Source organism: Camelus bactrianus, unplaced genomic scaffold, assembly GCF_048773025.1.
Source record: "Camelus bactrianus isolate YW-2024 breed Bactrian camel unplaced genomic scaffold, ASM4877302v1 HiC_scaffold_9, whole genome shotgun sequence".
NCBI lineage: Eukaryota > Metazoa > Chordata > Mammalia > Artiodactyla > Camelidae > Camelus > Camelus bactrianus.
In genome coordinates this window covers 37501-50536 of record NW_027413984.1, presented here as the reverse complement: position 1 = coordinate 50536, position 13036 = coordinate 37501, and positions in this window count along the sequence as shown.

The following is a 13036-nucleotide window of genomic DNA, read 5'->3' as shown; positions in this document are numbered from 1 at the left end:
TGACCCGTCCGTGAAGAATCGAGACGGAGTTTGGGTTTTGGGGAGGGGGGGAAGCCCCTGAAAGAAGTCACGAGGTTGGTTGGTTTCTCTAGGCTTCCGGGGCCTGAAGGCTCTCAGTGGGTGATCAGGGTGTTTTCCTAAGTCCAGATGCAGGGAGGGCACCCTCCACGGAAGTGATCGATTTCCCGCTTTCAGGGAGACAGAAAGAAGAGTCTGAGGGTCCCTCTTGCGTCTGCTGGCCCCTCGGCTTCTTCGGTCACTCTCATTTCTAACCCATCCGTGTGCCACGGAGGCACATACATGTTTGGGGTGGCCTCCCCTGGGTCCCGACACCGGCATCAATGGGGGGAGGGGGGGCATGAGTGGTCAGAACTGTATCAAGCTCAAGGGCACCACCAACCGGTTTCAAAAACAAATCTGCCAGCAGCTGCTAGCCGCAGCCTGGTCGTTTCAAAGTTCCCGCCTTGCTCTTGTGGTGTGTTTTCTTTCGTTTCCCCTTCTCCACTTGCCCCGTGGGGTAGTCTGATGACACACACTTCCAGTGCTTCTTTCTTGCATCTGTGTCTCCTGGGCTGCAGTCCTAAGAGCCCCCCCCCCATCGCCCCCGCCCCCCCCAATCAACTCGTTTCTTTACCCTCCACCAGGTCTCCTGGCTTGGAAATCTCGGCTCACAGCATGTGTCTCGTGTCCTCTCTGAATTCACGGGCCCAGCCATCCACCCTAAGGAGACGGAGGGAGGGAAGGAAGGTTTTGACCTGGCGACCTTCCTTGCCGGCATCCTCCGGATTTGGGACCCTTCAGTGCGCCACCTGCCACCCGCCATACCACTCTCACCCTGAGGCCTAGCCCTCGGGGCTCCGTCCACGCGGACACCTGAACGCGGACGGACCTGGACGGTGGGCGGGGTGGGGGTGGGGGTGGGGTGTGGAGGGGCTTGCTTCATCACTGCCGGAACCGTGGAGGCGACCGGGACAGACGCGTCCTTCAAGAGGTGAAGGGACACGTCGCCCGGGCTAGGTCCGTGCCACAGCATGTGATTTGGCTCTAAAAAGGAAACCAGGGACCCGTGGAGCCGAGAGACCTGTGGGAGACAGGCGGGGCCGTTTCTGCGTGCCCCTGACTCCCTGAAAGAAGCCAATCTGAAAAGGTGGCATCCTGTAGGGTACCGGCTCTGGATGACATTCATTCTCAAAAGGGCAAAAGCCCCAGAGAGGGTGAAAAGATGAGTGGGGTCGGGGGTGGTGGTGGTGAAGGTTGTCTGTGTGGGTGTGTGTGTGTGTGGGGGTGTGGGTGTGGGTGTGGGTGTGGGTGTGGGTGTGGGTGTGGGTGTGTGTGTGTTGTGGCGGGGGGTTGTTGATGAATAGGTGGAGCACAGGGGACTTTTAAGCAGCGAAACTCTCCGGTAGGTAGGTCCACGATGGGATGAAAACCAACGTGCTGGATATGGCAATACCTAAGCTGGGGTGAACTGAAAGAACCCTTCTGGGTGTCCCGCCCCTCAGCCGAAGTTTAAAGTCCTTCCTAAAGCCAGAAGGTAAAGACACACGAGAGCAATCTGAGGGGCCATCGCTGAGGAGTAACAGCGAGGCCAGTGAATCCAGTGAAAGACTGACTGACGTGGGGGCCTGGGTCCCTCGGCTCGACCCCCTTCCCCGGGAAACCGAAGCCTTCGACGCAGGGATGCGCTTTGACACGCTTCTGTCTCATCGGAGAAGGCTTCTTCTGCCTGGCATTGCGTGACGGGGCCGAGAAACCCGTCCTCTCCTCCTCTGCGTGAGGTAGCGGTCGCTCCCGCCTTTGCGCAGCGGTGAAGAAAGCTACCAGAAACACGGTTCTGCGTTTCTCTCGATACCGTGGGCGAGCGTCACAGCTTTTCCTTGCGTTCCACCATGCAGTCAGATAGCATTCTCAAAACTAAGCGTGCCATGCAAATTTTCCTTTTCCTTTTTTAAAGTGACTGTCAAGAACTTAGGCAGCATCGAGTGAAAATGTTGGGCACCTTCATCTCTTGGTTTGTATGGAGCCAGCTAGGTCATCAGACCCACGTCACCATGATTTCTGAATTCTAAGATCCTTTCCAATCCATGATATTGTACACTCCTGGGTCATGGGATGTCACTATGGCTGATCAGGTCAAAGGGAATGTGTCCCTCCAGAGCACTTATTAACACGTCAGTTTATTTAAACGACAACAAAGGAAATTCCCTTCGGGCGATATTCATTCCACACGCTAAAGGAAAGCGATAGGTTGTGTGCCTGAGCCCACACAGTGTGACGCAGGAACGGGGTGGGGGTTGAGGGAGGAGGAACTCTGGCTAGTGTCCAGGACCTAACGGGAGATAGAGTGGAGGATTTTTGCCCTTCTTCAGGGACAGGGTGAATCGGCCCGAGGTTGACTTGTGCGCTCAGAAAGAGGGCCTTTACCGGATGCCCCGAGCAAGCAGACTTTTCTTTTCTTCTTCTTCTTTTCTTTTTTCAGTTTTATTGACATAGGTTTGACATACAGCCCTCTATCAGTTTCAGGTGTACAGCACAATGATTTGACTTCCATAGACTGTGAAGTGATTATTAGGTAACTTTAGTGACCAGGAAACAACGATATGTTAAAAGGGGGTTTAATCAACAGAACTGCTATTTCTGATGATCATCTATTCCTAAGAGAAAGGACAGATGAACACTCCAAAATGCAGGAAGTGCATAGTCACAGAATGATGAACAATCTTTACCCGTGCCGACGTTTTGACGCCAGGATACGTGGAAAGCTGAAGTTTTAGAACATAGAAATATTTGGCTCTCCATTTGACCTGGAAATCTCCTTGTTGGAAAGAAGCTAATTTCTCCTCCTCATCCTCGTCCTCCTCGTCCTCGTCCTCGTCCTCCTCCTGCCTTTTTAACTAAAAAAATAAAAAAATAAAATAAAATAAAATTTTTTAACAAGAAGTTTTTATCTTTTTGGAGGGGGGACGGGTCATTAGGTGTCTTTATCTACGTTTCAATTAATTATTTAGATTTATTATACGTTTTCAGTGGTGGTACTGGGGACTGAGCCCAAGGCCTTGTGCATGCTGAGCACGCACTCTACCGCAGAGCTCTACGCTTTCCCAGAAAGGAGCAAATTTCTAAACATAGAACTGGATGAGTAGGTCAGCTTTTTGATCTCATAGAAGCAGCGGCCCAGTTCTCTGGGGGGAACCCTCCTTATCTTGTCCATCTCGACAACGTCAGAAACGTCTGTCTGCATAGCCCACAGTGGCCTGAGACTGAGGCCAGGGGGCTGAATCAGGTAGAACCTGAAACCGAATGGAAGAAACAAACAAACAAAAAAGGGTGGGGAGGGGCACGCGGAGGCCTTTTTAAACGTACACACTGCTGCGTGGTCTCCCTCATCGAAACTCTAATTCGCAGCCTTCTTAAGGAGAAATATACACCTGAAACGTCTTTTTTCCACACAGAGTTTAAAAGCTTTCACCCTCCGAGCCGAAAAACCTTACCCGTCCCATCGGTTCTTTCTGAGTGAGTGGGTTCTCTAGTGTCCTACGCGTCTGCTGGGAAACAAGCTGCTGGAGAACCAGCAACTAGAAACCAAGCTGCACCAGCATTTCCATGAGCGTAAAATCTTACATTCACACTTACTTGCTTAAAAATGCACACGCCTGCTTTGTTTTCATGTTTTACACAGTCGATGACCTATAACATGTATGATGCTCAAGAAATTGTGTGAGGGGCAATCCTGAGATTGACCGTGAGGGCGCAACAGATGGCAGATATTTCCTTAGGGTAAAACAATGGACGGTCATGGGAAGCCAGATCATCCATTAACAGAACTTGGTTCTGGCAGGAAAGCATGTGGTTTAACCCCGGGGAAATATTTGCTATCTCGAGATGTCCCAGAGGCAATCACAGGATACACTTAGAAATTTTGCATCCCCCGAGGAGGGTGATTGTTCCTGGAAGGGATAGGCCTGAAATGAATCAGTTAGCCAGCAAGCAGAACTTCGTGCTTCTGGCATGAAATATCTAAAGCCCCACCTCTTTGATCGCATTTCTTTTTTTTTTTTTCCCTGAGCCGTATACTCCCAATAAACAGGATGTCGACCAGGCTTTTGGCACTCTAGATCCACGAGACCTTGAGTCCCCTGGTCCCATTTTCGCTCTTTACTTGGTCTCTTTGTTTCTTAATTCTTGCGTCGCCCGTCCTCAGACACGGTCCCGAGCTGCGCTGGACACAGCACCCGTCCTACCCGACTCGTGAGTGACCTATAGTTTTTAAATGAAAGCTACAAAATCTCTGGTCATGTCGATCTGCTGGTCTCGTCTGTATGAGACAGGGCAGTACCTGAGTTTCAGAGACACACACAGACACACACACAGACACACACACACACACACAGACAGAGACACACACACACACACACACACACACACACACACACACACACACACACACACACACACACTCTAAAGGGAACAAAGAACAAAGAAAGATAGAGAAAGAAAAAGAAAAAGGCTCAGGGGAATAAAGGATTCGCTTGCTCTCTGTGACATGACCCAGTAGACCTAGTTGTCACGAGACAGGAAGCTCAACTCTCCGTGTTTACATTATCTGTTCCTGAGCTTTCTTGCAGAAAATTCTCATGCGTTTCTTTCCCCTCACGGAAGTCTTCTCTACTCCCCACAGAGCCTGGGGCGATGGCTCTTCACCCTGGAGCCGCCTGCGGCCGATCCAAGATATCGGATGATTTATGGAAGTGATCAGTGATCCTGAGACAAAGCCCTTCCTTTAGGTAGAAAAGCATGGCCCCTGCTGCTCAGGGAGCTGGCACTCCCCCTCCCTCTCCCCTCATGCCACCTTCTCCTTTGTGCACAAGCTATCGCTTTCGCAAAAGAGCTTGGCTTGCCTGAGAGTCTTGTGGAAGCCATCCTCATTTCTATGGTACTGCCGTCCAAGGATCTGGAAAGGGCCCGGTCCCATGTATGCATGTATGCATGTAGGCACTTGTGTATGTCCCCGGCTTGTAGGCCTGGCATGTTTCTTCCTCCACATACACTTGCCAGAGTTCATTCATGAAAGAGCTCTATGGAACTGGTTTTCAAGGGAACATGCAGGCAGGGAATGCGAACAGGAAGGAACCCAAATGTTTTCCTTCAGGTTGACATGATCTAGGACAGATCCTTTCATCCAGAAAAGCAAATGTCAAGGGATCGGTCTCGTGAAAAGAGCCATGTCTTGATTGTGACGAGCAGCATTCGAGGTGAAACTTTTCGCCTCCCTAGGTTTACCCCGAATCCATTAAGTTCCTGTGGGTTATCTCTGTCATGAAACGTGTCAGCCAGGAAAAAAAAAAAAAAAAAAAAAAAGAGTCTGGGAGCGATGGTTGGCTCGGTCTCAAGTCTCAGGAAGTGTTCACACCCCAAGCAGTCCGAGGGGGTAGTGTGTGTGTGGGGGGGGGGGAGGCGGTCCATCTCTGAAACATTGGTGCCTCCTCCACGTAGTTTTTGGTCCCTTGCAACTGAAGCATCTGGCGACGTCCCTGGAATGTTTAGATCGTTTCCAAAGAAGATGAGATACGGAAGCGTTCGTTCCTGGCTCCATGAGTCGAAGGGGACGTGCTTTAATATCTTTCTGACAGAAAAGACTCGAGATCTGTCAGTGTGTTGGCCGACATGACTGGTATACCTTCGGAGGATGGATGGACCTACAGACAGACAGACAGACCGGAATACATACATACTTACTTACATACGTACATATGTAAACATACAATACAATACAATACAATACAATACAATACAATACAATACAATACAATACAATAAAACAAAACAAAATGAAACAGAATAAAATAAAATAAAATAAAATAAAATAAAATAAAATAAAATAAATTAAATTAAATTATATTAAAATAAAAGGATGCTGTGAGGAGAAAGTGTCTGTTTCTGGCTAGGACCAAATCATGTCCCTACGTGGACCGGTTGGGAAAGACTGGTGTCCCAGATGGTTCACCGTGACTTCCTCGTGAACATTTGCTGTGACCGATTCGGGCTTCGGAACAGTCACGGTCTCGTTCTGAGGAACGTCTCCTGGAAAGCATGTGGAGACCGTCTTCGTCTGCCGTCCTTAGGAAACGTTCCAGCAGAGCGGGTGTCCGAGAGCCTCTAGGGGCGATGGCTATGCTTTGTGGACGTCTGTCCCTCTTCAGGCCGAATTTCATGGAAGTATGCTGATCTGGCCAGCCGACAAGTCTGAATGGGGGTGATTTTTTGGTAGAAATGCGCGTCCTTGGAGAGACCAGGGGAAGGGGAGCATGTCTCAGTGGAAACTCTCGTACAGCGTGATAGAGATGAGAATGCGGTTCTGTGTCATCATCTTTGCGTGCTTCCCGCCACCCTCCCCCTCCCCGCCCCGCCCCGCCTTCCACTGATACGCTGGGCCACGTCACGCGTGCTTCGAGTTTTCTCCGATGGTTGGCCAACGCTCTTCCGACTCCCGTTGCCCATGGTTCTCCCGCTTTGGACTTGGCATCCTCGAGAACCAAAGCCGCCCTTTCCCTGAAGCCCCGCCGAGCCGGGCTGAGCAGCTGGACATCCGCTGGAGAGAGGTCACTGCCATGTCCCCTCTCGAGACCCTCCTCCTGCCCGTTGCTGTGGAGGCCACTCAGAAAGTGGACCTGAACCCGCATGCGTTTTTCAGGCCACCCGAGCCTCTTCGAGCCCGACGCCTAGACATCTTCCTGACTGGTGGCGCTCCGGACTCACACCCTGGGTTTCTCGTTGGCTTCAGCCACGGACCTTTGTCTTCCTGGAACGAAAGACCAGACCGGTTTCATCAGGTGGAACCACCTGCCTGGTGGCGGGACTGTCGTGGAACCCTATGGACCACCCCGAAGTGTATATGCAGCCCAAGGGTGATCTCTCCAGTTGAACAACCATCGAGGCCCAAAAGGACCCCTGCCCCGGGAAGAAAGAAACTTTGACCTTGACCCTTAGCTGCCCGAACGAGAATTTGGATCAGGGTTGGGTAGGGTGATGGAGATCTCCCTTGGCACAGTTCCCGTGTGCGGGACTTTCAATGACTCTGTCTTCCTGAAAGGACACCCGCCCCCTGACCACGCTGTCTCGTCATCAGTTTGTTTCCACGAGGGACGAACCGTCATTGTGTGCACGACAAAGTTGGCCGCTGCCTGTTTGGTCCGCCATCGCTCCGTAAGGGACCGACGAAGTGTGCGTCGTGACCAGTGACCGATTTCGGAGCCCGTGGGTGGTGGGCGGGTGTGTATCTGTTTTCCAGGTCACGCGCGACGCGGTGTGTCGTGGTGTGGCCCGCCCGGCCACCCCACCTCCCTTCCCCCATGGAAAATCAAGGGAGAGTATTGCCCGAGACAGACGAAAGTGCAGCCACGAAACCTAAAAGGATGACCCTGGATGTCAACTTGGAGGTGGCTAGGAGACGGCTGAGCATGCATAGGATCACACTGCACTGCCACCGTGTGGGATGCCGCACATGTGTCGCCGTCGTGGTTTTCATCTCCTCCACCTATTGCCCTCACCTACATCCACTCTTTATCTCACTGAACTCTTTTTTTTTTTTTTTTTTTTTTTCCGGTAAGACAGTGAGAATTTTCCCTCTCTCTCTCTCTCTCTCTCTCTGTCTCTCTCTCTCCTACTGTCTCTCATAATTGACCTGACAAGGGGATGTCCGTTTTCACGTGTCCAACATAGCGATTCGGGATTCTTCCATGTTCCACGATGATCACCGTGATGAGTCTGGTTACGGATCAGTCACCGGACAGCGTCATGACAATAGTATGGATTGACTCTACTCGCCCTGCTGTCCATGACCTCCCGTAATTTGTGTATTTATTAATTGGAGTTAACTGGAAGCTTGTACTTTTTCCTCTCCCTCACCCATTGCACTCATTGTTCCTTCTTGGTATCCATGAGCCTGTTTCAGCTTCCTTGCATGTGTTCCTGCGTATTGTCTTGGGGATTCTGCCTCGAAGTGACAACATCCCTCTCGAACTTAAGTCACTTAGTTAACATCATCCCCTCTAGGTGTAGGTCTCTCCAGACCACGTGGCACTGTCCATTCGTCCATCCGCGGGCCCGTAGTGGAACTGCCGGGTCTTCCAGGAGTTTTCTGTGGAATGTTTTGAGGGACTTCTGTCCTGTTTTCCCTAATGGCTTTCCTCCACCTCCGTTTCGCCCTCTCCCCCTCGCCCCCACCACCAACCCCTGTTCCGTGTTGCCTTCTGTCTTCCGTCGGAGAGCGGAGTCTGTCAGGTATGAGTCGAGAGCTCTGTGTCCGCCTGCCAGCCCGCCCACCCGGCCCCATCTCGAACGGTGGTCTCTATCACGTGTTCCGTCAGGAGCAGGCACTTTCTGCTTGTTTTTGGAACTTGCTGTCGAGATTCCAGGTTCTGGGCCTGTCCGGATATCTCTTGGAAACGGAAATGTGTGCGTTTTCCCCTTTTTTAAATTGTGTTCGTTTGTTTACTTACTTATTTATTTATTTACTTACTTACATTTATTTATTTATTTAGGCCTTTTTTTTTTTTTTTTTGGTTCTTGCTGCTGTTGTTGCTTTCGGTGGTTGTTTGTTTATTCGGGGAGGGGAGGTAATTCGTTTCTTTTGCTGGTTTGTTGCCTGACTTAGTGATTGCCTGACTTACCGACTTCCTTATTGACTTGAACGGAAGTCCTGAAGATCGAACCCTGGACCTCGCGCGTGCTGGGCAGGCACTCTGCCGCTGAGTTCTACGCTCCATCCTCCCCCTCGCCCCCTCCCCCATTTGGGGGAGGAAAAAAATAATTTTTTTTTTCCTTTTAAACTGAAAACGTCCGTTTGGGTCTCCTGCACGTGTTTCATCCCTGGTTTTCTGGCTTCTAGGAGGTGGAGTTGACCGAGTTCTTGGACTGTTGAGGAGAGGAACCCCTGATGGGCTGCGGTTGTGCTTTTTCTACGGTGTTTTTGTTTTTGTTTTTAAACCCCAGAGTAGTTCTACAACTTGATTTCCCTTTGGTGGTGGGTTTTGTCGTTTGTTTTCATGTTTCCTTTCTTTCTTTCTTTCTTTCTTTCTTTCTTTCTTTCTTTCTTTCTTTCTTTCTTTCTTTCTTTCTTTCTTTCTTCCTTCCTTCCTTCCTTCCTTCCTTCCTTCCTTTCTTCCTTTCTTCCTTTCTTTCTTCCTTTCTTCCTTTCTTTCTTCCTTCCTTTCTTCCTTCCTTTCTTCCTTTCTTCCTTCCTTCCTTCCTTTCTTCCTTCCTTTTTCCTTTCTTTCCTTTCTTTCTTTCCTTTCTTTCCTTTCTTTCTTTCCTTTCTTTCTTTTCTTTCTTTTTTTTTTTTTTTCGGATGGGGCTACAGTTTCCTTGTCCACGTTGACTGTGTCAAACACACACACCGACACACACACGCACACACAGACACGCGGATGCGCATGCACAGTGTTGCTCTGTGTAGATGCACTGAACCTCGATTTACCGAGCGGGTGGCTATCGACTCGCCCCCCCGAACCCCCGCCCGCATTTTTTTGTTTTCCCTCCTCCTTCCTGCGGTTGTGGTCAGCCGTGCTGACGTCCGTGTTCTCACGACCGACCGCGAGTGCGTTTTCCCCACGCGCCCGTTTGTTGTCTTTGGGCTTTGTCGCGATCTGTGCCGAGATCGATTTCTCTTTCCGCTTCGATGGGGTTCGCGGTCTTCATCCTTTCTTTTCTAGCTTCTGGGCTTTGCCTGTCTGCTTTCGAAAGACCTCCTGCATTCGAGAGGACGGACTCCAAAGCCGATTCCTGCGTTGTTCTCTGAGCGCTCGCCTGGTTTCGGTTTGCCAGCCCCCGCCTTCCCTCCCTCTTCCCCTCCTCCCCTTCCCAACCTCCCACCCGGGAACCCGGGATCTCGTCCTGGTCGCTCTGGGCCACCCGCGGCGTCGGCCCCGGCAACGCCGGCGTGTCCGTGTGATCTCCCCCGCCCGGGGAATCGCGTGGGGAGCGCGTCCCCTTCGCGGCAGCCGCCCGGCCGGCCGTGTCTTGCCAAACCCCGGCTCCCTCCGTCCTCCCCGCCCTGATCTGTTGCCGGGGTCGCGTCGCGCCGCGTCGCGTCGTGTCGCCTCGTGTCGTGCCGTGCCGTGCCGTGACGAGGGTGAGCGGGCTCCGAGGCGGATGCCACGGGGCCGCCCGGCGCCTCAGTCCGGGACGAGCTCGGGCGTTTGGGCGGCCGGCGGCGGTCGGGATCGGTTCCGGGGACGTTGGCGACGGTTGTCGGGCGCCATCTGGCTGCCGCTCTGAGATCGTCCCTCTTCTCCCGAGCGTCGGCGACCTCGGCAAGGGATGGGGCTCGGCGGCGGGGCCCGAGGCAGACTTCGGGGAGGCTGGCGACACCGGCGGTGACAGTCCCCGTGGCGCTGAGCCGCGGGCGCGTCCTGCTCTCGGCGCAGATTGGACTCGCAGGATGATGAGGGGGTGACTGTCGCCGCGCTCCCGGGATCTCGTGTGCCGGGGGAAGCCGTGTGGCCTGGCCTGGTCGACCAGCATCCGCCTGTGCCCCTCCAGCCGCGGAGACCGACCCGAGCCGATCGGACACGGCCTGCGCCTTGCCGCCGCGGGGGAAAGGGAGAGAGTGTCCCGCGCCCGGGCCGCCGGCGGCTAGGTGGTCAGGCCCTCGTCTGCGTCCCTTGGACGACTGCTCCTGAGGCGAGGAGCGGCCCGGGCCCAGTGCGGTGAGGCCGTGGACGGGCGCGCTGGGGTTCCCGGTCGTCGGAGGCGCCTCCTTGGATGAAATGTTTTCTGAGTCCCGATGGATCCGGAGACGTGGCTGGGCCGGCCCCTGTTGGCGCGGGAGGCCTGGGAGGGGGTGCCCCCCGGCCCGTAAGCCTGCCCGCGTGGGTTCTGGTGGCGTTGGAGGGACCGAGACTTCATCCGGACTCGGGGACCGGCACGGGGGCGTCCTGCGAGGGATGTGGGGGAGGCAGGCTTTCCCCGGCCCGGGGCCCGGGGCCCGGTGCTCGGGAGCGGTCCCTCGTGGGGGGCCCTCTCGTCGGAGGCGCCTCTGTGGCATCTCCCCGAGTCCCCGGCCACGCGGGCGAGAAAAGGGCAGGGCGTCCCCGGCCTGATCCCGTCTCCCTCTCGTCCCTTCCCATTCCCATTCCCATTCCCATTCCCATTCCCATTCCCATTCCCATTCCCATTCCCATTCCCATTCCCACTCCTCCTCCTAAGCCTCCTCCTAATCCCCCTCCCCTCTCCCCTCCCCCTACCAACCCCCCCCCCCACCCCGGTCGATCAGATGGCCCCCGAGAGCTTCGGGGCTGCCATTTATGGGGGTAGGGCTGGGGGCAGGTGGCCGGACCGAGGTCCCGGGGTCCCCCCTTGCAAATCGTGGACCCGCCCCGTTTCTGGGCGCTGTCATTTTTCCTGTCGTGTTGGGCATTTTCTGCCAGCAGATAGGTGCTGACACGGTCTTCCTCGGTGTCTGTCACCGAGTGTTGGGTCTCCGGACGCGTGCGAGGCTCTGGGCTTCTCTCTGCGTGAGCCCTGGCCTGGTAGCCGACTCCGCTTCTGACACTTGAGCCGCCCGCCCGGGCCTGCGCGCCGGCTCTCGTGTGCGCGTCCGGCTGACGTGGCCCGTGGTGCCACCTCCGGTCTCTGGTGGCCCGAGGGCGGTGGGGTGAGGTGGCGGCGTGGGTCTTTTACCCCGTGCGCTCCCCGCCGCAGGCACCCGGTGGTGGCCGGCGCGACCCCACCCCCGTAGGCTCCGTGCCGCGTGTCAGGCATTCCCCGCCTGGGGTCGTTGGCCGCTCTCCTCGGAGAGGACTGAGGAGTGGGTGGCGCCTGGCGAGGCTGAAGCAGGCCCCTCTGGTGGTTGTCCTCGCCGGGCCCTCCCCTCTGGGGCCTCCCTGCCCCACATGGCTCGCTCGCTCGCTCGCTCACTCACTCACTCATTCACTCACCTGACCGATGTGGTGAAGTCATGCTCCCCCGGGCCGGGCCTAAGCCGCGCCAGACGAGGGACGGGGACGTTCATGGCGAACGTGGCTTCTCTTCTCGTTCTGCCTGCGGGCCCCTCGCCTCTCCTCTGCCGCCCGTGGGTGGCGGGGGGAAGGCAGGGGTGCGGACTCCGGCCCGACCTCGGTCTCCCGTGCCTTGTGGTGTCGGCGAGGCCGGGGTCTTGCGACGCGGCAGACACTCTCGCCTCCTCGCCTGCTCGGCGTCCTGTCTCGCGAGCGGCCCTCCCCCGCGGCGGGGGAGGGCTGCCCCGCCGCCACGCCACGTACCCCCTCGTCGGGGTGTGAGCGTGTCTCGCCTTGGTCCTCTGCGGTGCCCCTGGAGCGCTCCAGGTTGTCCCTCAGGTGCCCGAGGCCGAGCGGCGGCATCGCTTCCCGTCCCCAGCGAGTCCTCTCGGGTAACCCCTGCGGTGGTCGTGTCTCCCGAGCGCCTCTCTTGAGGCGTGGGGGAGGGGTCGAGACGGTAAGCGAGGCGTGTCCGCTCCCCACCCTCGGTGGGGCCGGGGCCGCCTCCTGAACGTCAGTCCTCACCCTGTACCGGGGGGGGACTGACGTGGCCGGGCGCACGCCGGGTGGGTCCCCCTCAGCGGGGTTCGCGCCCGGGCGTGGGAGCGATCGTGGTGGGGCCGGGTGATGTGCCGGTGGGGGGCGGGCGTCTGTCCCGTCCCCACACGGTCTTGGGTGCGTCTCCTCGCGAGGTGGCACGCACGGGCTCTCCCCGGTCCCGACCGCGAACGCTCGCTTCTTGGCCCGCTGCTTACCCCTACCGCAGACCCCTCCTGCCCAGCCGAGCGCTGGCGTACACGTCGGCGGGCTTCCGTAGGCCTGAACGGGGCACGCTGGGTGGGGGGCGATGCGCCCTCGGTGAGAAAGCCTTCTCTAGCGATCTGAGAGGGGAGCCTTGGGGGCACCGGACCCCCCAGCCGCCGCTCCTCCATCCAGAGCGTGCAGTCACTCTCCACGGGGAGCGACTGCCGCGGCGTGTGGGCAGGGCCCCATCGCTTTGGCGTGTGGGCTGCGCTGGCCCCGCGGTGGGGCCGAGTGCT